This window comes from Mesocricetus auratus, unplaced genomic scaffold, assembly GCF_017639785.1.
Source record: "Mesocricetus auratus isolate SY011 unplaced genomic scaffold, BCM_Maur_2.0 Super-Scaffold_100057, whole genome shotgun sequence".
NCBI classification, from domain to species: domain Eukaryota; kingdom Metazoa; phylum Chordata; class Mammalia; order Rodentia; family Cricetidae; genus Mesocricetus; species Mesocricetus auratus.
In genome coordinates this window covers 3,043,747-3,070,851 of record NW_024429233.1, presented here as the reverse complement: position 1 = coordinate 3,070,851, position 27,105 = coordinate 3,043,747, and the positions used below count along the sequence as shown (strand labels likewise).

Sequence of the window (27,105 nt, the reverse complement as noted above, 5' to 3'; positions counted from 1 at the left end):
AGCATGTTTTCCCTAGTACATTAAAAATACTTAGTTGGCATTAAAAAAAAAGGTTCTTATGTTTCTTCTCTGTCCCTTTGGGAAATGCCAGGCCAGATGATGATAGAGTCAATGTAAAAGCACCCAGTGGCCCAAACAATTAATTCCTCTTCACTTTTATCAGACAAAATCAGAGAGAAGGAAGTGATCAAAGCCCAGGTCTGGCCCCAAGTTTTTCCTGCTTCTGGGGAGCCCAGCCCAGCTTCTAGACAATAATAATAATTTTCATTCACTCTCCTTGTTCAGATGCCCACTGGCAAGCAGACAGGGCTGCCATGTTAGAACCCACGTCTTCGCAGAACCAACATGTGATTAATAAATGAAAGATAATAGAAATGGACACTGTAGAAAAGAAAAGGGCAATGGAGAAAAAATAGGCAGAATGAGAGAGGACAGAGAAGCCTGGGCTTCTTAGACAACACAGTAAGAAAGGCCTCTCTAAGGAAGGGCCCGTAAGGTAGAATTAGGATTAAGGGGCACAAGCAATAATGAGCTAGGTAAATGGCAAGGAAGAGTGGATGCAGGGGTGGGCAACTGTAGGTCAGGTAAAGATTGTCTAACCATGGCCAAGATGCCAGCAATAGCCAGGAGAGCATGCAAGAAAGCATGAATGAGAAGGGAGAGGGCTGGAAGAGAAGTGGCAGGTCCATCATGTTAGCACACAGATGAGGGAGGTCTGGTCATCTAAACGTCCTTATCTCTACCCGTTCCACCACCTCCTTTGGAAACTGCCATCAAAACACACATTCTTTGTCCTAGGGATTGTGAATCCATTGCCTCTACCCTTGCATTCTTATATATTTGCTGCAATCATATTTCCCAACCCTTGAAATACATATCAAGTTGCGTGAACTCTCAGAACATCAGACATATGACCATAGATGGATAGCTGATGAAATCCCCCAGCTGACCAGCAGCAGGCAGGACCTGCCTAGTGAGATCTTCGGAAAGGATTAGATCACCTCCTTGGGCAGGCAGTCCAGCCTAACATCCAGTCGCCACCAGAGTGTAATTTCCACTGACTTGAAGCCCCACAGATATTTTTGATTTCCCAACAGCTGCCATTATACAAATTTAAATGCAAAACGGACAATACACCAAAGCAGATGTTCTAGGAAATCTGATTAATTGCAAAGAGTTGGGGAGACTGGAAGGCTGCCTTCCTCGGCACATTCTTGAGCAGAGCTGCTTGCATGTTCCCTTGGTATGTTTGGATGTGGCTTTATTACATCTCACAATGTCCACTCGGCTCTAAAGCCAGAAATGAACATTGACGTATTACATTCTTAAAAGCACCATAAGCCCCTTTATGGAGCTGAGGTGCTCTATAAATATTCCTCATTTATCTATCTCACTATAGCACCTGTCAAATACGGAACCATTTACCCAGCCCTAGGGTCTGGTGGAGCCTGTGAGGTCCAAGAGAACGTCCTGACAGTAGCTTACTAGATTAGTGTACTCATCCCTGTGTGACTTAATTCTTACCTGTAAGGGGGATATGCCAGCAGGGCCGTGTGGAGATCCAGGAGGACAATGGTGATCCTATTGACAGGAAAGTATCCTGACAAGGGCTGGTATTGTCATCAAGGTCTCCTTAGTAGCCACATCCCATATGTGAACTTCTCCCATGCTCCACGAAGGTCTCTCTCTCTCTAGGCATTCCCCTCAGTGAGATGGGGTAAAGGAGTTGCAAGTCATGAACTCTACCCTGAAATTCATCAGAAGGAGAAGGTCGTTAGTGGAATTTACATTGCTGTGATAAAAAGTATCCAAGAAAAGACAAATGAAAGAGGAAATATTCATTTTGGTTCACAGTTTTGGCTCCAGATGCTTGTAGTGAGATAGAACATCCTGACAAATGGCATAGTGGATTATATCTGCCCACTCTGTGACAGCCAGACACCAGAGAGACAAGTAAGTAAGGACAGGACGAGGCCTGGGACAAGGTCTACCCTTCAAAGGCACATCCTTGTTCCTGCCATTACTACCCTTCAGGAAAAAAAGACCTGATTCTTAGGCACAAAGCCCATGTAGTTCCTGGCTTCATCTAGTACAGGAACTCTGAAATCCCAGAGGAAACCAGCGAGCATGAGTACTACGGGAATGGCATGATGGGATTACCAGCTTATGTCATTAACAGGTGCTGTATAGCCGAGGCCTTCTACCCTCACAGCCCTGAGATGACCACAGGTAACAGTGTCACTGTTTATATCATTGACCAGAATCCTGGTTACCTTGGGCCCCAGTTTTCTATTCCATATGGTGAGTTCAAAGACAATGCCACACTCTATAGCTCTGTGCTAGCACACACACACACACACACACACACACACACACACACACACACACACACACACACCACCAAGTGCTTGACAAATGAGCAAATATAGTCTCAGGAGGTTGGGTCTACGGGCACTGACTATCCCCTATTCTCTATTCATTGCTGTATGCTGGCACCCGCAGAGGGTTCAGTGCCCACTTACTGACTCTATAGTGGCTCAGCACAACATTTCTCACATTAACAATAGTGATCTTGACTCTTCCATCTAGTGTGCTTTTATTCTTGGCGGGTCCCAGCTCACTGCTCCCAACTCAGAGCCCTGAACAGGACATGGATCTGCAGCAGTCCTCCCCACCAAAGTCTCTTTCTAGCCTATCACCTAGTTTTATAGTCTTAATAACAGAACTTCCCCTTAATGACTCCTCATGCAGTTTTTTGTTTCTGGTTGGCACTGAACTCCAGAGGAGAAGTAGGCCCATGACACCCAAGACCTTGGGAGATGTCATCCCTATAATATCCCCATGAGTTTGCAGTCCCTGTAAGCAATGCTTGGGAAGGTTACTCATAGAGAAGTGCAGTTAGCTTGCTGAACTTCATACCAAGAAGGCCTCACTAACTGAAGAGGCTAAGTTCAGAGCCAGGGCCCTCCATTTCAGGCTGGCAACTGCAGTTACTTAGAGGTTGTCTGAAAGCTCCTTAAGAATAGAGTTTGTGGGACTGAAGAATAGCAAAAACACATCTGGGCAATGGCTAACTGCATGTGTGCAAGGGCCCCAGCGAAATATCTACCTGCAATTTAACTTCCTGAATCAGTCTGCATGGAATGGGTTGAACTGCAGTAACAAACATGCCAATATCTTTAGGATCTATTTCACTACAAAACCTCCAACAATGTAGGTTCTTTTTTTTTCCCCTGTATGTCCCAGGAGGTTCATCTGTAGCGCTCTAGATTTTAGGCTAGCAGAGGCTGTCTCGACTCAAGACAGGATTTATTTGCCCTGGTTTTAAAACTCCTCTCTTCCCCCACATCTCACAGGTCAGAACCAGTCACAGGGACTTCTCCAACCCGACAAGTGCTCAAGGAGCAGGAAATCAGTCACACTTGGTTGTGTCACAGTCAACCACCACCGTTTCTATGTCACTACACTGTAGAAGCTGGGAGGAAGCTGACACCAGTAAATGTCATTAAGAGAACATGCTGTGCCAGAGTGTCCCATACACTTTGCACATAATAACTCCATCACTGTCAATCACATGGACACTGCCCCAGGCACTGCAGGCTGAGGCATGGAGAGCCTTCTCCTTCTCTCCCAACCCCTAATGGACTCAGCTTCTCTGAGCTCTCCTCCCCCATTTTTAAGACTAGAGGCATAATTCCTACCCTGTTTCCCCTCCCACGTTCCAAATGGATCCCAGCTGGAGGGTCTTCAGAGAACCCTCCCCACCTCAAGGCAGGGGGACTGAGAGGAACAGCCTGAATTTCATTCTACACTGAGCGAAGGGCACACCTTGCCTGATGAATGGGGAACTGTATCTTACCAAGGGTATGTACGAATACCAGGATTTCAGAAGGCTAGGGGATGGACAGGCCTTTGAAAGCTTTGTGTTTTGTCAAGTCAATAATTATTTATAATCACCATCATTTCACAACAGAGAGGGCAACATGAGGCCAAAGGCACAGAGAAGGTGTAATTTTAGAATAAAGGAAAATGTACCCTCTAAATTAAGTAAGTATAACTATACAAAACACCGGTCATGTTTTCTTTTCTCACTTCACTGAAAATCGGAGCAAAAGTCAGCACAGGGCAGCACCAGCTCCTGGGAGTGGACAGTCTCGCCCCATATGGCAGGAGGAGACTCTGTAGCCACAGCTAATGAGTCCTCTTTGGGAAGTAGGCAGCTAGTGTCGGCCATGAGTGACTGATGGAGCACTATAGGTGGGAGACCAGAGGCAGAGTCCCCAGAAATCACTCATGACACTCTCACCCATACAACACCACCCTCCCAGAGTCGGTGGTAGGATGCTTCATCATCTCCTGTGTCACTCAGACACAGGGACTAACCTGAAAGAAACATAGGAAGGAAGATAGGGTTTTGGTTTTTGGTTTTGTTTTTGCTTATGGTTTCAGAGGTTTGCATCCAGTATTTTCTGGCTCCATTGATTCTGGGCCTATGGTGGAGTATAACATCCTGGAAGAATGACAGAACTGCTTCTCTTGTGGAAGACAGGAAGCAGAGGATGGAAGGAAGAGACAGGATAAATGTCTCAGAGTCTTGATGATAGACACCAACTCCCTCCAACTAAATTTTGCTTCCACAGACCCACTCAGTCCAGCAGTCTACTCAGATGTTGAATCTGTCAGTTCACTGATAAGGTTAGAGCCTTCAGGACCTCACTGCTTTTAGAAATGTCTCCACAGACACAGCACACCCAGAGGTGGGCTTTACTACCCTCCTAGGGCACGCAGTCCAGTCAAGCTGACTCTCAATCTTAGATGTCACAACCTCCTCACACATCTCTTCTCTGCCTACTCTGAGATCCCAAGCCCTGGGCTCTCCTGGAATCCTTGGGCTGGCGATATACATAGCCTTCTTCATGGTGGCACCTTCTTTAAAGAACTTCCCTTAAGTCCCTTTTCCTTGATCATCTGCTCTTGATTAAAAGGCCATGAAGAATTAATTTACCAAAACTTTAATAGCCGGATGCAGCAGACATGTATGTAATTTAATGACAGCTCCAGACCCAATTCTCATGGTAACAATTGTCCTAAGGCTGCTACTATGATGGCAGAGTGGAAGCAGATGAGTCCTGCTTTCACTGTGCTAATGGTCTCAAGGTCAGCCTTCTGATTTCCACTTCTTTCAGGCTTACACTAGACCTGCATGGTGAGTATGAATGATGTTAGAGTCTGAAAGAGAGCCAGTGAAGTTGGAGCTTCTTTCTAGGAACTGGGGAGGAAAGCAGGGCTGGACATGCTGTGATATCAGTTGAATTTCCATCCTTGTGTTAGTCTGCATATTTTGATGATAAGTTCCAAACTCTCCACTATAATAGACCAAAGCAATGATGGGACTCTACTGGCTTCTGAAAATGAAGAGGCTGGTGTGAGCAAACTCAGCCGCATAGAACACGTCCTCATTTTACTTCTAGTTACAGAAAATGCTGGCTGGACTTGGACTGGGTACTTGACAGGTACTGGTTGCAAACACTGTGGTGGGATCAAAGCAAATATAAATGAAACATGCTATCTTAAAGAGCGTGCAATCTTGCTCGGGGAAAAACTTCAGCAGGTAACCAAGAATATTGTAAGTGACCTGTGCACAGCACTGCTCTCTCAGAGCTTGGTGTTCCTTACACAGAACACCCTTACAATCAACTCAATTTTGCTTCTGGCCATAGCTTCCTTAATTCTCTGATCTACATGTGCTTATCCCAGAAGCATGGTTAAGAGTCCAGCATCCAGCCCACGTGGGAGATCTGCATTTGAACCCTGGTGTGCCATTCATGAGGTCTGAGATCTCCCACAAGTGTGATGATTAATCTTGACTGTCAACTTGATTGTAATGAGAAATGCCTAGGGGACTGATAAAGTGCATCCCTGAGTGTGTCTGTGAGGACATTCAAAGAGATAATTAGATCATGAGGGCTCTGACCTATGAATGGACTCATCTCTTGATGGACTCATAATAGGATGGCATTATTGGGAGGTGGTGAAAGGTAAGAGCAAGTGGGTCACTGGTGGGGTGGTTCCTTGGTTCTACATCTCTCTTTAGTCTTTTCCCAAATTGCTCTCTCTCTCTGCCTTCTGTCTTCACAGGACATCTTCCTCCACACACTCCTGCCACCATGCTGTTCTGTTCAAGTGCTTAAAGCAAGACTGGTCACCAGTAAACTGAATCCTCTGAAGCCATGCGCCAAAGAAATCCTGGTTCACATTCTTTCTGTTGCATATTTAGTTACAGTGATGACTCTAGTTTCAAAAACAACTTGGGGAGGAAAGAGTTTATTTTAACTTATGAGTTATAGTACATCATTGGGAGAAGCCAAGGCAGGAACTCAAGGAAGGAACTTGAAGCAGAAATCACAGAGAAACACTGCTTATTGGTTCGCTCCCAGGATCACAGTCAGCTTCCTTTCTTACACAATCAGCCCAGGCCCACCTGCCTAAGGACAAGACTAACCACAGTAGTCTGATCCCTTCTACATCAATTAGTAAACAAGAAAACACCTCCAAAGATGTGTCCACAGACAAACCCAATTGAGACGCTCCTTAATTGAAGTTCCCTCTTTCCAGTGTGCCAAATTGGTGACAAAATTAACCTGGACAGAAAGGAAAAAAAAAGAGAATGCAAAAATCAATAAATTTCTTTATATCTCTCCAGTGGGGAGACTCTTCTCTTCTAGCTGTTGGATGGTTGGTGGGGTTTGCAGCCCCTCTACTTAGGGGCTTGTGACTATTAACCTTGCACAAACATAGACAAAATGAAGACAGCATGCCACCAAGCAGGGCTGTCAGGAAGGAGCACCAGGACGAAAAGGAACCTGGTGATTCTTAGAGACTGAGGCCAGCAGTTTCATTGCTGAGGAAGACTCTCAATGAGCACTGGAAGTGGGAGGGTGGCTTAAATGTGTCTCAAAACCACGTTCAGAAACAAATGTGGAGTCCTGAGCCAAATAGTGGCAAGAGGTGGTTGAAGTTTTAGGAAAGGAGCATCATTTGGAGAAAGAATTTTACAGCTAAGTCAAGGAACCTTGTGCAAAGACCACTAACCCTGGGGCTGAAGAGATGGTGAAAAGCACTTTTTCCTCTTCCATAAAACCAGAGTTCAGTGCTCAGCACCCATGATGGGCAGCTCTTGTCACTCCAGCTCCAGGGGACTGGATACTCTTCTGTTCTTTACATACACATACAAAGTCACACGAGTAAAAAATAAATAATGTAAAGACCACTAACACTATACTAAAAATACATTGCCCATGGCATGTTACTCACCAGGGACCATAATTCTGTAGGAGGAGGAAAAATGACCATCAAATCCCTCCCTCCATGGACCTCAAGAAACACCACAGACATTGAAGTTATGCACCCACAGGGAGCCACATCACAGTGCTTTGAAAATAAAATTAGAGACTGGAGAAAGCATGTTGGAGTCCAGTTTCTTGTGGGTTAGGCATGCTTCTAAAATAACATTTTCATCCTGTATCTGACCAATATGACCAAACACACTTTTCCAGCTGGCACTCAAGGCCCCTCTACTGCTTATGAATGAAGTTTTCACAGCAAATGTGACACAATCACACTCCCTCAAGCACCTCTTTGTGAGGGGGAAGGGATATGACCCAACTTAACTTCTTCTAAGATCAGCATGACTGAAAAAAAATGATTGTACGGTATGTCTGTAAGTCTCAGGAGGCTGAGGTAGGAAGATCATGAGTTTGAAGCCAGCCTGGCATACTGTGGTGTTCTGAATGAGAAATGCCTCCCAGGCAGTGGTGCTGTTTGGTGAAGTTATGAAAGTTTTAGGATGAGAAGCCTTGGTGGAGGGAATTCATAGCTAGGAGCTTTGTCAGACTTTGAGAGTTTATACCATTTTCCTCTTCTAGTTCATTCTGCTCCCTATGTATGGATAAATATATGATGCCTCAGCTTCCTGCTCCTGTCTCCGTGCCTGTCTGCTGCCATCGTGGATTCTCTCTGTGGAACTGTAAGTTCAAATAAACTCTTCCATTAGTTGCTTTTGCTCGTGGTATTTGTATTAGTTGGGGTTATCACAGTAACAAAAGGTGATTCATAAGACCTTATCTCATAAAAATTAGGAAGGAGGAGGAAGAGGTGGAGGTAAAATGAGGAGAGGTGAAGGCAAGAGAGAGAGAGAAAGATGAAGACAGTTGCCTTGTTGAGTCCCTAGTGAGGTCAAGAGTGTGGCCAGCTTCACTGGGGCCCCTGGGGCCCATCAGTACCATTTTGCTGATTAAACCAGCTTTGGCATTTTCTGTCCTCTGCCCCTAATTATCCCAAATATGAATTCCAGCCATTTATGAGGCAGTCTGAGTCTGGAGAATGCCAAGCAGAATAGGAATTGAATATCTACAAACTTGCAGCCTCTATGAAATGCTTTTTTTTTCATTTGTATCCTCCCTGGAGACCCCCAATTTATCCACCCCCACAACTTGGGATAGCACTGTTAATAGGCCAGCCCATGATGTTAGACACCCAAGGAAAGGCTCAGAAGGCACTTCTCGTTGGCCCCTTAATTAACAACAGACTTAATGGTTAGCATATCTCACTGCCATTTACAAAGCTCATTTGTGTGTGCCCTAGTCCAGTAAATAGGCATGTTTATTTCTTGGGCCAGTATTTCTTTTGTTTACTGTTTTGGCTTTGGGTTTGTTTCCTGTGTCTCAGTTAATCGGTTTGCCTTGTGTTGCTCTCCTTATATCAGCATACTGCCCTTCCCCTACTCACTGCTTTTCTATGTCCATTTGTCATAACTTGAGGGAATAACTGGCCCTGACAATCCAGACCAGTTTTTCATGTGACAGAACCATCTTGGAGGTGTGTTTTACAGCCTTAATTCTTGAGAGACCTTGATCCAGAACCATGCAGTCAAGTGACCCCAAACTGTTGATCCAGAAGCTCTCACCTCAGAAACTCCAAGGATAATAAATGCTGACAGGTTGTTTTATGCTATTAGCTTTGGTGTCATGTGTTCTGCATCAAGAGATAATTGATACAAAGGAGATCCTCCACTGTGGCTAAGTTCCTCTCACACACTTTCCTTTGAATATTAAAACATAATCCTTCTGTTATATGTAACAGGGTTGGCTGTAGTAGGACACTGAGCCTGAGTTTAACTGTACTCCAACTCAGTGACCACATGTTCTATCAGCTCAGGGACCCAGCTTTGGTCCACGTGACCCACACATATCCACATGCCCACAGTCTTTAGCAGAACAGTGTCAGGCTGGGCATGGGTAACCACCACTATACTGTTCACCACGCACATTAGTAAGAACACATCTGAACCTGAGACTTGTTCCTGTCACCAGTTCCACAAACATCAATACTAAAGCAGCCCCAAGCATTTTGTTGTGAGAGGGATTTTCCTCTTACATAGGATCAGTGTCCAGGCTGTGACCTGTGGTCAGAAACATAGCAAGAGAATTGTGCTGGCAGCTGGGACTGCTGCCAATGCCACCTACTGGCTTCCCTGAGGCATGGCTGGGTCAACATGCATAAGGTTGCATCATTCCATACTGACTCAGGCTCTTGATGCCAAGCACTTGGGGAGTGATAGGACTCCCATTTGTGCTGAGCACAAGCTTCCAGCCAAGAGTCCTGGAGGCAGCCCAGCCGCTCATTCTCATGGGCAATGATAGATCCATTTTGTAAGCACTAAGTGTAAAATGCCCAGTAAAAAATGGACAAGACTCAAACAGAAATACTCAGAGCCCCTGCCTTTTGCAAGCACTAACAAGTGAGAGTAGAAATATGGAAAAAACATCTTGTGAAATGGTTTACCTCTGGACTGACTCTGAAGAGGATATAGACAGAGGTTTTTAGTGAGAGGCCATGGCAGATGCTGTCATGGAGATACAGAAGAGCAGCACATACTGAAAGTCTATGTCCATAATGTTGTATGTCATTGGTTTTATATATAAGCTAGTACCGCTATAATGCTACATATAAAACAACTCTAAGATATTGACACCGACACCAGCAGTTATCTGCCTGTTGTTCACAGTTATGATAGTTGATTGATGCACCCTCCTTCCCTCTCAACCTGAGAATGCAGCCCCACCTGCCCAGAGTGCCAATCATTCATTCACTCAACAAACACAGTCAGCTATCCAGGCTTTGGGACTCTGGTATAGAGATGAAAGGCCAGTGTAAGGCCTGGGGACACACTCTGGAGGAAGAGATAATATGCTACCTGACGCTCCACATACACCCTGAAAGATATGAATTTCAAAAGAAACCTGAACAAACACTTGCTTAACCCCAGGATTGAATCTTAAATGAGGAGTTGGAAACCACGGTGAGGGGGTACTCATAAGTTTACAGTTCACACGTCTGCCCCACCAGCCAGCAGTGCTAATAGCTTCCTTAATGCAAGACCACCTCCCACCATGCCCCTCACATCTAACTGCCCAGCCTTGATCCTCTATGTGTCCAGGAGCCAGCTACTCACTCAGGACAGCAGAGTTTTCGCCGTTTCACCCTTAGAGGGAGCCTGGCAAGCCTCATACTGCCTTTAAAGTTGGTGACTGGTGGACCCAGATTTCTGCTTTGGTTTGAGAGACCACAGCAATCCTGAAAAGCTCAGATCCTGCTCCAGTCACTCACCACTGTAGTCAAGCATCCACAGGATTGGAGCCATTTTTTCCTACTAAGAGGCACCAGACCTCAGCACCCATCCCATAACACAAGGTCTCTCCCTCTAGGACTGCCTCTGCCTGCCAAGCCTCAGCAATGACTCAAACTCAACTGGCACTTGTGCTAATGAACTTGGACATGTCTGAGCCCATTTAATGACATTTAATTATACACTGCTTCACCTGACAGGTTCGAGAAGATCTACACTGACTACTGACCCATCGGACTGTGTTGTATATATGTCTATGCAGATCTCAGACTGCTCGGTAGAAATTGAACTTTTGCCTGGGGCAAGGATGGAAGTCCTACAGAAACAGCATTCACATCTCCCAGAGGATCCTGGGAGGAATTCACCTGCCAGGTCTCCTAATTCAACAATATTCATAGAGTATCTATACAGGACAGAAAGTTGGAACTAGACACATGTACAATAAAACCTTCAGGCCCAAGGCATCCAGCAATGTCCACGAGAGATGGGAAGACTTTGGGGGAAGAAAAATAGAAGCAGGGTGCAAAGTCTAGCAACCCTAACTGCACACACTCACTTGAGTGTCTCTGGTCCCAGTGCCTGGAGTCTGTATGACTGAAGCCTGGCTCTTTCTCCAAAGTAGCTTCTCAATTTCAGTGTCCAAGAGCTAGTGAGGTGTGATCCCCCACAGCTCACCATTTCTACAACCCACAGAGCCATGTAAATCTCAGTCAAGCCACTGGTAAAAGCATGGCCCAATGACCTTTCAGTGGGAAGACACGAGCCCACCACCCAGACTGAATCCCACCACACCACACCAGTATCTCAATACAATCAAGACCTATCATTATCATCCTTTTATTCTGTATTCTTTAAAAAAGTGGGGGTGACAGAATATGAGAGGGAAAAAAAGGCAGAAAAAGCTAACAAAGGAATGGAAGAGGGAGGAAGGGAAACTAAACATATCTAGACCAGACTTACTGGGTTTTGATATCCTTTGAGGATAGCAAGGAAGCTCATGTTTGGCTTCATACAGTTCTCTAGAGCTGTGGCTTTTTTCCAGGATGGTCCAGGGACCTAACACAGGGTATTGTCTCCCACAGAAGAACTCTTGCTGGGCAACATCTGATAGCACCATTCTGTTCCCACCATCTGCTTAGTCACTGGTACTGAAAGAGCATATGTACTTGATGCTTTGTTTTTAAGAACTGCTTTTCCTTCACTATTGATCTCCAAGCCTGAGGTCCCGCTTCTCCATTGTTTCTGAGCCCATCAGTGAGAACAATGTAATGCCTGGCATGACATCTGCCAATAGCAATGCGACTCCCCCCACTTGGAACACTTCCTGTGTGGGCAGCACAGAGGGATCCCTGATACAGTAACTCTTTGGGAAGGCCTATTTGGATTGAAAGGTTTTGAGTTCTTCCCCAGAACACAGCAAGGTTCTATAACCCACAGAAAGCATGGGTGATGCTGAGAATGGTCCAGAGGCTTTCTGAGTGGTAAGATGGTGTATGACCAGTCCATGTCCCATTTAGGGGAAGGTTCCCATTCCAAGGAGGACCAGAAACAGAAAGCAGGAACTGCCTTTGGTGTCCCCACTGAGTCCAGCAGGCAGCCACCACCCAAGCTCAGGCCATGGGAAGAACTTGGATTCAAGCATGCAGTATGAAAGGCAATGAGGAGGCAGATACACAAAAGGAATGAGCAGGAAAGGGACTGAAGCCAGCACAAGTTGTGACTAAGAGCAGGATACTGCTGAGGACATCAGTGAAACAGGGGACAGGCCTCAGTTGGTCCATGGCGGAGCAGGCTGGAAGTAACACACACATACTTCATCTTGTCTTGGGTCCTAGGACAGGGTTCCTGGGGTCCTAGCCCAGCCAGCTCACCTTATACCTGTACTAGCGAAGATCCTGTGAGAGAGGACCAGTGTGCACAGGGAAGGAGGATGCCAAGCAGAGTCTGAGTTGCCAGTGCTGGGTATGACATGTCATGTTATATTTGTATTCAAGGAGCTCCCAGGGATACAAGGATGGGGAAACAAGAAACACATCCCTTTAGAGTGCCCATGGCTTGTTTATGACATTATCCTTCTGCCCGGGTCCTGACAGACAGACAACCTCTGGACACAGGAGTGGGCATAAAGCTCTTGGCTGGCCTGGGCTGCTATCAATAGTAGGGGACAATAACAGAAAATCATACCACTACTGGAGTCCATGGAGTCCACATGCTTGCACCTCCCACACACCAAACCTGACTCTGGGGATGACAGAGTAGAGTAGGCAAGAAAACTGCTGCTCACATTGGGAGGCAGAAGCAAGAGGCCAGTCACAGCTCACTCTGAGTACCTTTGGATGATTCATATTCATCATACACAGAGCCCTGTGGAGAGGGGGAAGCAGTTTTCAGTCTCTTTAAGCAGGGGTGTCAGCTCTACCTTTGGTCTCAGCAGGCTGTGTGACCCAGTACTACTCATTCACTTCTCTGGGTGCCAGATTTCCCATGGAGAAGCACCATTGATGTTAAGCATCCATGTCACCAAGACTGGTAGGGAGCAAGGTTCTCAGGTCAAGCTCTGCCATGGCAACTGGTACTTACTTACTTTGCCACACCTTGTACTAATTCTTCTTTATGAACTTTGTCACCATGTGTCCAGAGCACAGAATTCAAAGCAACCTTCTGCAGGGCCAGTATTAAATGTCCCTTCTAGCCACCCACCCACCCTACATGACAAAATAGATCAACCAAACATCCTAAGAGAATTTGTCTGGGAGCAGCATGGCCAGAGCATAAAGCCTCAATGATTAGCCACTGGTCTACACATACAGGCTTAGCATTCATGAGTCCCCAGATATTCTCTAGAGTTTCCAGCTCAGTAACTTGCCTCTTCCTCCTCTTCTTCTTGGTAGAGAAAATTCCAACTTGTCAACCAATCACAAGTTCTGAAAGTGTCTGCAGCATCAAGATACCAGGGCTTGATCAATGCCTGCCTTCTTCAAACATCTTCCAGCCCCAAGCGGAGGAGGTTCAGGATATTCTGGCCTACAATTTGAGGCTTCCTGTACTAAGTGAAAGCTCTCACTCCTGATGTCTTTGGCAGTTTCTCTGTCACAGGGTGTTGTGCAGTGAGTAACTTAGCTAAGATCCTGAGAATAGGGAGTGAGAAGTAGGGGGCATGCGGCGTGGTTGCTGCTCACACTGATAGATTGGTTCCCCCCACTGGGTTCTCATGAAGGACCAGCTGCATTTCCATCTACCCTCTGTCTAGCCCTGCACCCCTTCTTCCTCTTCCTAGGCACTGTTTCCTCTAGCAAGACCTGAAAAAGCCCCATAACATTGGTTCTAGGACTGAATTATAGTGCCACATTAAGTAGCTGGATCCCTGCCTACTGATTCTTACAACTCCCAGCCCTGTGCTCCCAGCCCGTCTCTGGCCAAAAGACCATCAGTTTTATTCCACCCAATCTCCTCTTTCTGTCTAGGGACCTCAGTCATTTTGTTGCTGTGCAGCTCCCCTCTGACTGGCTGTTCATAGTTTTCAGGAACAGGAGGAGATCAAACACCCCACATGTACCACAGGCTCTGTATAGTACTTGCAGCAGCAGGCCCCACTAGACCTACTGGATGTGAATTGCAATGGAGACACTTGACTGTACCTCCACCATGAGCTGCAGCCTGGGAAGGCTTCTTCATGACTCTGCTTTCCTTCATAGGCATGTGCACATCCCAGGGGGCTCAGATCTACTCACAGCAGCAAGTCACCAGCACTTAGCATTGTGAGCATCCGTGTGAATGAAAGGTCTGTTCCTCTAAAACTGTGCTACATGACACATTTTATTAGATCAGAGAGTGTGGCTGCGGTGCTCCAATGTAATCCACAGAAATGCATTCTGTGCTGTTCACACCACCCCGTGAGAGACCCCTGAAGGCACCCCAGAGACAGACAGGTAACCTGTTTGAAGCAACTAAAACTAAATGCCATACGATTCCTATAAAAACACCAAGCATGACAGCCAGATGTAGTGGTATGTTTATTACTATAATCCAAGCATTCAAGAAGCTTAGGCAGGAGGATTACAAATCCAAGTCAAGCTGGTCTACATTGCAATTTCGAAGCAAGCTAGGGTTACATAGTGAAACCTTGTCCTAAAAACAAACAAGGAAACACTGTTAAGAGAAAATCAAGCAGGTTTAGTTGTAAACCCCAGTGAAAGAGCTCCATGGTAGCTTCTGGCTGCCTCTCCCACTAGACAGCTCTAGGAGACAGGAGTACAGCTTTAGCCATGCAGTTGATTCCTTTATGCAGTGAGAAATGAGAGTACTCAAGAAACTTCATCTGAAGAAATAGAGCTCACCCCTCAATGCATTCCCAATTCAGTACCTTGGGAGTGACTCCATTTGCAACTTTTGGTCATTGCCACATGGAATCTGTTGGAACTTGTGTGCATGAGGAAGGGATGTTGTTTCAGTAGTGGCGTTAATGCCTGTTTGTACAGGGTATGACATGAGTGCTGTACTTTGGTGTCAAAGTTGTGGCAGACATTGTGAGGGTGCTAAAGCCCACGTTAATCACCTCTGGGCAGATTCCCAGCTAGATGTATGCCAATAAGCACAACATGGTGTGTCTTGGTTAGGTTTTGTCAATTTGACACAACCTAGAACAACTAGAGTCACCTAAGAAGAGAGAGCCTCAACTGAAGATTGTCTCCACCCTGTGACTATGTCTTTGGGAGTGTGTCTTGACTGATGATTGATGAGAGAGAGTACAGCCCACTAGGTGGGCAGCATCATCCCTAGGCAGGTCTTTCTGATAGAATCCTAGCTGAGCATGAGCCAGTGAGTGAAGTGAGTGAACCGGTAAGCAGCATCCTCCATGGTTTCTGCTTGAGTTCCTGTCTTGCCTCCCCTCAATGATGGGTGTGACTAGGGAGTTTTAAGATGAAAAAAAAAACTCCCTTTTCCCAGGGATTTTTTATGGTTAAAAAACAACAACAACAACCCCCCCCACCTAAAGTTGCTTTTGATCAGGGTATTATATTACAGCAGGAGAAAAGAAACTAGAGTAGGAATTGGTACTAGAAGAAAGTATAATGTTTCTGTGATGGAACCTGACAGTGTTTGGGGAAGGATCATGGAAGACTGGGAGTCTGGGGCTAGAAAAGCCATTGAGTGCTAGCAGAATCATGGGCCTTCATAGCTAATGGGAGCTTAGAAGATAAGAATGCAGAGAGAAATGCAGACAACGGAGGCAGTGCTTGGGAAGTTTCAGAGGGAATCAAAGACTCTGTCTATCAAGGCCATTTGTGTGATGTATTTGAATGAAGAATTGTGATTTCTGGTCAGCTGGGCTATAGCATCAGCTGTGGTTAACAATGGCCAGCACCATTAATGTGAAATCTTTTGTGCTTCATCTGGGACAATGGGTGCTGGTCAGCTAGGACTGAAGAATCAGCTGCTATTGGTGAGAGGCTAGTGTCATCGGGGTAAAAACCTCTGTGCTTCATTTGGACAGTGGGAGAAGTGATTTCTCAGTGTGAGTTCACAAAAGCTGTGGTCCAAGGTGGGCCACAGCTATACATCCAGCTGGCAGAAGAACTCAGCAAATAAAGTGTAAGAGTCTCCCACATAGTACTGGTTTTGATGGCATGAGAGGCACATGACTGAGTGAGTCATGGAGAGACACTGGGGCTTGGCCCTGGGCAAAGTTAGAAGAGAAACCAGGAAAAGCCTTTGGTGAAAGCACAGACTAGGCTATTGGAGAGGCCAGAACTGTGGAACATCTACTAAGAGGGATGTGTGAAGTGGACTAGCTTGAACTTACAAGAGAAGCTGTACATGCTGTGTGTGGCAGAGCTGGAGAAATGGAGCCCAGAGTGAGAATCTCCCTGATATTAGACATTGCGGTACACTCCCAAGCTTTGGTTTTACTTGATTGTGATTGCTTTTGTGCCCTAGTTCTTTCCTTTTGGAAAAAGAGAATTATGTAACTTGTTGATGATATCACAGGACCCCACAGCTGAGAGACTTTGGACATTTTAAGATACATTGCACCTGTAAAGTTTTGGAGTTTTTAAAGACTAGGACTTTTAAAGTTGCACTGTACTTCATGTTATAATACCCATGGTATAAAAGGCTCACTATTGCTAGGTGTGGTGCTGCATGCCTTTAATCCCAGCACTGAGGAGGCAGAGGTAGGTAGATCTCTGTAAATTCAAGGTCATCCTTGTCTATATGGTGAGCTGCAAGAGAGCCAGAGCTGCATAGTGAGACCCTGCATCAAAACAAAATCACCACCACAACAAAAGGTTTGTTACTGACTGACCATGATCCTCAACACTGGTTATACAATGAGACAGGGCCTCTCTGCCTGACATTCCAGGACATCTCCCTGCCCTTTGTCCATGGCAGGTAAATACAGTTGGATGCTGTGCAGAGTAAGGCCTCCTTGTGATGTGCCTATGAGCCCAGCCAGGGCCCAGTAAATGTACTCCTACTAAAATGTAGGAGCAAGCAGGGAAAGGTTAATTCTAACTTGGGTCCATCTGCTGTATCTCTTTCCAGCTATCTGGATATTTCCGTCAATGAGCCTCAATAGCATTCCTGGGTCACATGCCAAAAGAGAGAAAACTTTGGACTCACAACCACAGGCTTAAATGCATAATTAAGCTCATTCTTTGAACCAAACCATATTTGAGTGCATCTGTCAGGCCTCCTTCAACTCAGCCATCACCACAGGGTGGTATGATATCAGTGATGGATAGAGGGTGTGTGGGAGGGAGGCAGACAAGCCTGGCAGACAAACCCTTGTATTGTGTCTCCCCAGGTACTTGTGGTCTCTGGCTAGACTCACAGATCTTTAATTGCTCCATCTTACAGTCACCGAACTTATCTGCAGTCCCTTACTCCTGGAACATGTCCAGGAGCCACCTGATAGACAGTACCTGATAGATAGCACCTGCCTCCTCAGCTGCAGCACGTGCTACTGCCAGGCCTGCCTTCTTTGGAAGGGTCCTGTGGCTGAGGCCAAATCTACACTTCTAATCCTGGACCAGTAAAGATGCTGTTCATCACAGCTGGTTACAACAGCCACAGTTCACCCAAGAATGCTGGTCACTGCCCACTGTCCAGAAGGGGGTATGCCTAATGAAATAGCAGATCATGCATGACTCATCATTGCATCTCTCTCCCCTCCCTATCCTTGGCTTCAGCCTGTGCCAGAGAGTTAGACAACTGGACTTATGTCACCCCCAAAGCACCTACTATCCCTTACCAGTCTGATCCACATTAAGGTAACAAGAGCATCTGGAGTACACCTGGACTGAGACTGCTACATACACACTAGGAACCTGAATGAGCACACAGACGGCTAACCCAAAAAGTCCTTGGGAAAGAGAATAGAGCTCTGGACAGAAGCAGGTGTCCCCTCACCTCCACAAACAGCACTTCTTTGCCCTCCTCCATGCTCAGAGACCCAGATCTCCCCACAGCTGTCCAGCCCCACTTACATCTTTCCCTGTATGCTCAGCTCTGGAGTGACAGATCTCCTACACTCCACAGGTTATATCACTCCTGCGCTGTTCTTCTTCCTGTCAGCCACTCTCTTCTAGGAATGCTTTCTCCCACTGCTTGGCTGTCCTCACACTCATGTGTCAATGTTTGAACATTGTGTCCCTGATGCTTCTCTGGCCTCCCTGTCCCCTGTACATCTTTTCTCACCCAGCACATGTCACAGGTTGCTGTAATTCCTTAGTTATTTGTCTATCACTCTGGCTAGCAGAACATGAATCTGAGCTGACCTCCTGCCAGCTGGGTCCCCAGAATTCTAGTTCTGGATCAAGCATGGGCTGAGGACTCCAGTGATACCCACATAGTGAATGAATGGATGGATATATAAATGAATGAGTGAGTGAGTGAATGAATGAGCATTAGAACCAGTCCACACCTTCCACACCAAGGACCAGGCATCTAGGTCCTATGCTCAACCCTGTTGCCATGGCTATGACACTGAGGCCAGCACCAGTCCTCAAGAATAATTCTGAGAAGGGCTCAGTCCCTTCCCATCACCCACTATTCCCTTCTCTTTTGCTTCGCTCTTGCAAGCATATCCAAATGTTTGAATTGTTTGGAGAACAATTAGCCTAACATATGGTCTAATCACATTTTGTCTCCCAATGGGGGGAAGTGCACAGAAAACTTGGAAATTGATGTCTGACAGGGCTTTCTTAAGATTCTTTAGTTTTTTTTCCTTTTTTAAAATGGTGTTCTTTATGAACATAAGCTGTCACCAATGGAAAAGCTCTTGGCAACATCAGACCAAACTCTCAAGTCTGCCTAAGGAGGAAACTGAGGCCCAAGGGGGATGAAGGACAAAGTCAACGTCCCCAGGCTTCAACTTAGACCTCTTGCATGAGACAGACTAGGCTCTCTTGGGGCCCTTGGAGCCAACATGATAGAGTTCTGCCATTTTGGATTTTGTCACTTTGGACTTTGTGTCCTGGGAGCATAGAATGGCAGCAGAGTAGGGAAGAGAGTCAGACCTTCCCAGAGACCATCTGCCCACATTGCACTCAGGCGGTGGCATGAAAGACCAACTCTCTATCGCACTTACCAGCATCGATCCTTTGACATAAGCAGCCAGATGCCATCCACCCACCAGGTGCTGAAACCTGCTCAGATTCAGAACTCACTGTTCTGTGCCTGTAGAAGACTCCTCCCTGCTCTCTGCTCCTAAGAATTTTGCTCCCTGACCTTGGTTTGATGTGCTCACTATCCATCACTGTTTCCGCTTAAGGCACCACCTGGAATAGACTGATTTGATTACATGTATCTGGACTTATTTACTGAGTATTTGTCCCTTCCCAAGTGTAATACCAAATCCCACCCACAGGCACATTTGGCATTCTGTCTCTGTTGGAGATGCAGTGGTGCTGATGTTGTGTGGGCATCTTGGGCATCCAGGACAGTGCCCTTCACTCTAGATAGCCATTCTGAATATGGAGATATGGTTCATTTTCCCAAAGAACTTAAGTATCACCATTCTTGTTTTGCATATAACAAAAGTAAGATTCAGGAAAGGGAAGGTTGCAAATCCTACTGAAGGCCAGGCCAGGCCAGTTCCCCTAGCACCCCTCCCAAACACATATTTACTCTGAAAGAGGTAATTCCCTGCAGATTCAGAATGGTGTCTGACTACGAAGTGATTGAAGACAATTCTTTCATTCTGCGAGTGTGGGGTCCCTCTAGGAAATAACTATATCAATTTCTGTGGCTCAGAAAAGACAGACACACTGGGCAGTGGTGACACACGCCTTTGATCCCAGCACTCAGGAGGCAGAGGCAGGTGGATCTCTGTGAGTCTGAGGCCAGCCTGGTCTACAGAGTGAGTTCCAGGGCAGGTTCCAAAGCTACACAGAGAAACCCTGTCTCAAAAAAAAAAAAAAGAAAAGAAAAAGAAAAAAGGAAGAAGGGAGAAAAAAGGAGGGAGGGAGAGAGGGTCCCAAGAGAGCCTAGTCTGACTTATGCAGGAGGCAAATGGCAAGAGGTCTGAGTTGAAGCCTGGGGACGTTGGCTTTGTCCTTCCTCCCCCTCGGGCCTCAGTTTCCTCCTTAGGCAGACTTGAGAGTTGGGTCTGACGTTGCCAAGGCATCAAACCACCATTACATGTCAAGGTGCCAGGGATCCTATGAAGAGACCATAGACTTCATGAATGAGTCTTCATTACAAAGCATGTTATGCAGAGAAATAGAAGAAGAAGGTTCCAGTAAGGACCACCCAGTCCTTGCTCTTCAGAGGGAGGACCTGGCCGAGAAAGCAAATGTCCTATTTCCTTGCAGCTCAGCTCACTCCTAGTGGGTGGCTCTATTTGGGAGTGGCAAGTGGCCTTTGTGGGCAGCAGAGACTAAATGGGCCTTTAGTGGGCATACTTGTGCCCCCTGAAGCCCTGCCTCAGACAGCAACGACTGAGACTCCAGCCTGGCAATGACGACCAGTTGGAGTATCACGGTTGGTTAGTTTCTAATTACAAGGAAATGTATAGCCTGGCCTTCGGACTCAAACCTCATACTGTGCCCTCTGCAAGCCAGGCTGTATTGTCTTGTCACATGTAGGGGGTCCAAGGCCATTGTTCAGGAGAGATTCCTGGACAGATGGGCTTCAGCCTCAGTGTTGAGGGTAAGAGTAAAGGGTTCTGGTCTCTGAGCTGAGTGCTCTAGAAAGGGCACCAATCTCTGCAGGAAAGCTGAGAGGTGCTTATGGACACAAGGGATGGCTAAGTCATTTGTCCAGAGTTTATTGCTACTAACTTGGTGAATACTGGATCTTTAAGGTACAAATTACAGCTTCTAATCTCAGTAGCACACAGGAAGGAGAAGCCAGCCAGCAGGTCCACTGCAATCAGAACATAGGGACCACAAAGTACACAAGATTGAACACCATGAGAACTAGACTGTTTCCTAGAAGAAGTTATACATGACACCTGCGTCTTGAATATGCTTAGAATCTTGCCTCTGAGGGTGGGATGGGAGGGAGGTTCTAGATAGTAAGTATCAGCCTGGGTCATAGAGCTAGGAAGCCTTCAACCTCAGGTGGTATCCTCAGCCCTGTTCCACAGAGTGTATGGGGCTTTAATAGAACACCACGCCAAGGCTCAGCAAAGGTTTGGTGGAATATCATACAAAGTTATGGTCCATTCCAGATGTTTAAACAAGATAGAGAGACCCAGCAACTAAAGAAACAACAGTAAATTATTCGTAATATCTCAGAAATATAAGGCTGAGGTGTAGCAGATTTAGTGTTAGGTGAAGTTCCCTTCATCACAGACAGCTGCTTCTCTCTAGGACCATAATCTCAGTGGAAGGGATGAGAGATATCCTTAAGCCTGTCTTACGAGACACTGGTTCTACTAGTAGGGAGGCTCCTCTCAAAGCCACTACCTGTACAAACAAGTATCTCAGGGCTAGGATGCCAATGCATTGGCAAGGTCCTATGGTATAAAACCTGTAATTCCAACTACTCATTAGGCTGAGGCAGGAGGATATTAATTTCAAAGCCAATTTGGTCAGTTTAGTAAGACTCTGTCAAAATAAAAAGTTAAAGGAGGCGGTTAGATGGAGCTCAGTGGTCAAGTGCCTGCCTCACATATGCAGAGCCATGAGTTCCATCCCTAATACCCTAAGAACGGGGAAGGGATGGGGATGTAACATAGCAGGACAGTACTTGCCTAGCACGTGTGAGCCTTGGGCTCCATGCACAGTACTGCAGAAAGGAGAGGGAAGGGAAGGATGAGGGAGCATGGAATTTGGAGTAGTGTACAAACCTTCAGACAGAAGGGCAAGAGGTTTGGAACTGACCCCTGATCCTTGACCATGAGATCGTTGAAATTCTCAGAGCCCTCTAGAGTTATGATGCTGAAATTCCACCATCATTATCGCTTTCTTTGCTTTGTGTTAATTACTAATTGAGAAAACAACATAGAGAACGAATGTGGGCTATACAGGGTAAGCAGGTGCTAGACCCTAGGTAAAACTCTATGTAGACTGTGGCATCTAACCTTCCTGTGTCCCCAGGGCACCTTCTCTCTGTGTAAATCACCACCTACTAAGTAAGGTGAGTCCGCCAAGCCACATGCACATTTGACTCTACCACAGGCTCCGTCCAAAACCCCATGAGAGTTGGTCATCCAGACTACTAGAGAAATACACATGAAGAAGTGTAATAGGGGGACACATGACACCTCAAAGAATAGTGTAGCATCATCTGTTCTTAAACTATTACAAGCAGAGAGGACACATAGCATGAAAAAATGTGGAATGCACAAGGATGTCAAAATAGTCCCCAACCAGGCATTGTAACCCAGACTCAGATTTTGTGATCAGAATCCAGATCATTGTAATCTCAGCATTCAGAAGGCTGAGCTAATAGGACCACAAGTTCTAGGTCTGAGCTATATTTGGAGACTCTGTCACAAACAAACAAGATAGGACCTGGCAGTCCAATCTCAGGGATTGGAGGTTGACTGTCTATGAATGTAACAATGACAGTGGTATTGCATAGGAGGTCTGCAAGCAGGAGCAGATAACAGGAGAAATTAACCCAATCATGGCACAGACAGAAAACTAGCAGCAGTTCAGAAATGGCATGGGAGAAGAGGTTTCTAAGTTCAGCTCAGTTCTAAATATGACTGGTTTTCTGGATTTAAGGCTAAATATGTTTAAAATCACTCCAGGGTTAAGTCGCAAATCTAGGGAGCCTCTGCTTTTTCTGTCTCCAACTCCAGTCTTCTCCAGGTGCCAGGCTGTGTGACTATGGTTGCACTGGCTCTAAAGGTAACAGGCAGTAAGAAGCACTTGCAAAGCTGTGAGGAGTGGGCTCACACTCATGTACAAATCCCCAAACATACATGTGCATACATACATGTGCACACATACTCAGTGATGCACATCATCTGCTCCCAGTTGAGACAACAAAGAGCCAGCATGAAATGCAGCCAGCAGATGGGAGCCCACTGAAATGCCAGCCAGAAGAAATAGCCTTATAGCTCAAAAACAAAACTTTAGCTTAGCAAAAACCCCTCCTCCTTTCGCCTTCTTCAGAGAAAATTCCTGCTGCGGCCCCTAGTGCCTTGGCAATATGAGCTGAGCTATTTATTCTGGACCACAACCCCATTGTGCATGTTAAGTACAAAATGGAAAAATGCCTCAAATTGGGAAATGGGGCTTCGGTCCCAGATGGCGCCTGAACACGCATAAATTTGGTTGCTGGGTGAACAGATGGAAACTTGAAGGGAAATTTGGAAAAAAAAATCACATTCATCTGCCAGACCACTCCCCAACTGAAGAAGCAGGATTGTCACTTAGCTGACAGGGGCTTGGTCTTCCAGCCTATAGGATGGAGTGGAAATCAGATAGTGTTCAATGGTGAGACCAGCAACTGGGAGGAGCTGTCCAGGCACTTCACCTGTTTCCTCCTTTGAGCAAGGAGATAACGAGGGCTGGAAGGAGTGGCCTGAGAGTTGACTGAAGTAGCGTGCACATTGAATGATGCACAGCAGCATAGAGGTCATCTTCTGGCAGAGCTTAATGTACCCCCACAAAACTCACAGGAATCTGGAGAGGATGCTAGGATGCCACAGACACTTTCAGTAACTGGTCCCACAAGAAAGAGACTGGAGAGAAAGGAAATAGAACTGGCCTCCTTCCAGAATCTCCTTCCCAGAATATTCCTGGAGTAAACTATTGGCAAGAGTTACAAAGGAGTGATGACTAATCCTGTTTTTGGGTTGGTTGGATTGAGAAATGCCTAAGAGGTCAGTAAGGCACATTTCTAGGTGCATCTGTTGAAGCATTTCTAGAGACTCTAAACTAAAAATGTGTTTTAGTTACTTTTCTATTGCTGTGCTAAAACATTATGACCAAGGCAACTTATAAATTGGCAATAGGGTGGGAGGCTGGGGGGTAAGGGGAGTGCGGGAGGAGGGGAGGGAGAGGGAACTGGAATTGACATGTAAAGCAAGCTATTTAAAATTAAAATAAAAATGATATAAAAAAGAAAGTGCTTAATGTTGCTTACAGTTTCCAAGGGTTAGAGTCTATGACGACAAGACAGTATGTCATACTAGGAATCACTCGAGTTGTTTGAAACTTCAAATCCCACCACCAGTGGGATCCTCCAAAAAGGCCATAACTCCTAACCCCTTCCAAATATTTCTACCAACTAGGGGCCAAATACTCAAATATATGAGCCTATAGTAGCTGTCTTAGTTAGTGTCACTATTGCTGTGATGAAACATCATGACCAAAGCAGCTTGGGGAGTAAGGTTTTATATCAGCTTACACTTCCAGGTAAACAGTCCATCATGGAGGGAAGTCAGAACAGGAGCTAAAACAGGGCAGGAAACTGGAGGCAGAAGCTGATGCAGACGCCATGGAAGGGAGCTGTTTATTAGGTTGCTTCACAAGGCTTGCTTAGCCTGCTTTTGTAAAGAACCCAGGATCAGCAGTCCAGGAATGACACCACCCACAATGGGCTAGGTCCTCCTTCATCAATCACTAGTTAAAAAATGTCCTACAGCTGGGTTTTATGGAGGCATTTTCTCCCAATTGTGGTCCCATCCTTTCAGATCACTCTAGCTTGTGTCAAGTTGACATAAAACTGTCCAGGACAAGAAGTGTTCTCATTCAAACTACCATAGAGTGGAAGATTCCCATCCCCACTGCAAATATGGGCGACAGCATCTCAGAGGCCAGAGGACCAAATGGAATGAGAAGGAAAAAATAAGCTTGTGAGCTCAGTCATTCTCTTTCTGTTTCCTGTCTAAATATCTCTGTTTCATCATGCCTTCTCAACCCTGATTGTGACTGTCAACCCACTTAAAACCATGAGCCAAAATAAGTGTTTTGGCTCTTAAGCTGTTTTCCTTAAACATTTTGTCAAAGTGACAAAACAGTCCAACACTGCCATGATGCTCACAGGAAGCCAGCAGAAAGCCAGACCTGCAAGAGTACATTATGAAAGGATCTGTATGCAGTTCTCATAGGACAGCTCACAGGGAAGTCCCTGCCTACAGTACCTAGTGACTCTCACAAGGAAGCAAGGGGGGCTCTGTTGATGCTACTAGCGAGTCTCATTTTCACACAGGCCAGATGTTTCGGTGAACAATGAGAAATCAGAAGAAAATGAGGTTGGAGGCAGGGATGAAGAGATGACTCACCTAGGAATAGCACTAACTGCATGTAAGAAGACCTGAATTCCAATCCTCCTCTCCCATTTTAAAAGCCAAGACACTGTAATCCTGTCATTGGAGTATGAAGACAAGCAGATCTCTGAAGATCAAATCCAGCAAGCCTAGCCAAAATGGCAAGTTGGTGGCGTCTGTTGTGGCTTCAAAATCATACCTCAAAAAGTAATATGGAGAATGATAGAGAACATCCAATGACCTCCTCTGGCCTTCGTATGCAGACACACGGACACAAGCACACACATACCCACCTTCTCCTTTCCCTCCTCCTTCTGCACCTCTTTTGGGAGCAATGATAACATAATGGACATTACACTTTGTCAATCTTATCTTTTGACTCCAGCCATCTAGAATATGCCAGCTGCAGGTGGGGCTTCCTGGTAGTGAGCTCTACTTCTGCAATGTCAGTTGCCCTGTGTTCTGAAGTACTACAATACTACCTGGGAAAGCCTCCTAGCCATTCTGGCTCATGTCTACCCATGAATGTTAATGCTACCAGCTATGCTCTCTGCTTCTGCCTCAAGTGATCAACATTGATAGTAGCATTGCGCAGAGCTTCAGAGGTTCTTCCAAAGAACCTAGATTCCCATAGCACATTCCCTCCTGCTCCTTATCTGCTTCTGAGTACCACCCTGCATCCCCAAATCCATGTGACACTGCCCAAACTGCAAAAGACCCTATTTGCATAATTATTAGGGACACAATTTAATATTGTAATAGAGCTGATTTCCCTGGGCTTGACATGATACCACCATCACAGAACAGAGCAGCTCTGATGACCTATAGAAGAACCTGGCCTGTAGTCATGGCAACAAAATAAACAAGATAGCTAGGCCTATAATGACAGCACTGTTCAACAAGTCCTGTTGAAATGTAGGAGAGTCATGTGACCCTCATGAGATCGGGAGATTCACTCACCTCTTCACAATTGTATGTGGCTTATGAAAGAGGTAGAATGGACTGGGATGAAACTTGATGGTGGTGCAGCTGCCCATGGGCTACCCATGTGTCTGCAGGTAACCCCATCAAACCAACTTACTCACAAAGCTGGACTTAATTCTTCCTTGGGTCTGTTAGTCCCTTCCCTGTTTGAAATAAATAGATATTTCTTTGTCTTCTCCCTCCAGGAATGTCATATAACAGGTATACAACATGTGGTAAGCAGCTTTCCTTAATCTTCTTGGTTTACATAGTCATCTTTGTTCTCCCAGAGTACCATTCAGGACCCGTGCTTCTCAGAAGAATGTGTATCACTGCTCTGCTGTCCAGGAGGATGAAAGCCACAGATGCACTGGGCAGTCAGAGTCCCTCCTGTCACAGCTTGCTGACTGGCTCAGATCTCTCATATTTGAAGGGATGCCTAACTAGTCCTGACTGAGATTTGTGCAATGAACCATGCCACGCCCTTTACTCCACTTCCAACCCACTTGGGGAAAAGGATCTTGGAGACATTCCAGGAGATCTGCAGCATCTGTTTTAGACAAGGCTGAGCGACTGGGGATGTCCCCTCAGAAGGATGCAGGACTGTGGCCTTAGAGTCATGCCAGACATTACTCTTTTGGGGCCCACTAGCTCTTATGCCCTACAGACCACCAACAACCTGGCCTTGTGTCCCTTCAGAATTGGGGTTCCAGGCCAGCAACAAAGAGCAAGACCCTGCTTTTTTATTTTCAATTATTTAAGGCTTCATGTGTATGAGAAC

General features: G+C 45.9%; 1 long non-coding RNA gene across 2 annotated transcripts in view; it reads right to left on the bottom strand.

Moving 5' to 3' along the window:
- Window positions 1–27,105, bottom strand: part of LOC121136284 — a 99,339-nt gene that overhangs the window by 14,753 nt on the left and 57,481 nt on the right. For both annotated transcript variants that reach the window (XR_005873430.1, XR_005873431.1), the window contains exon 4: window positions 1,525–1,747. This is a non-coding gene — a long non-coding RNA (uncharacterized LOC121136284). The remainder of the gene's footprint in view (window positions 1–1,524; window positions 1,748–27,105) is intronic.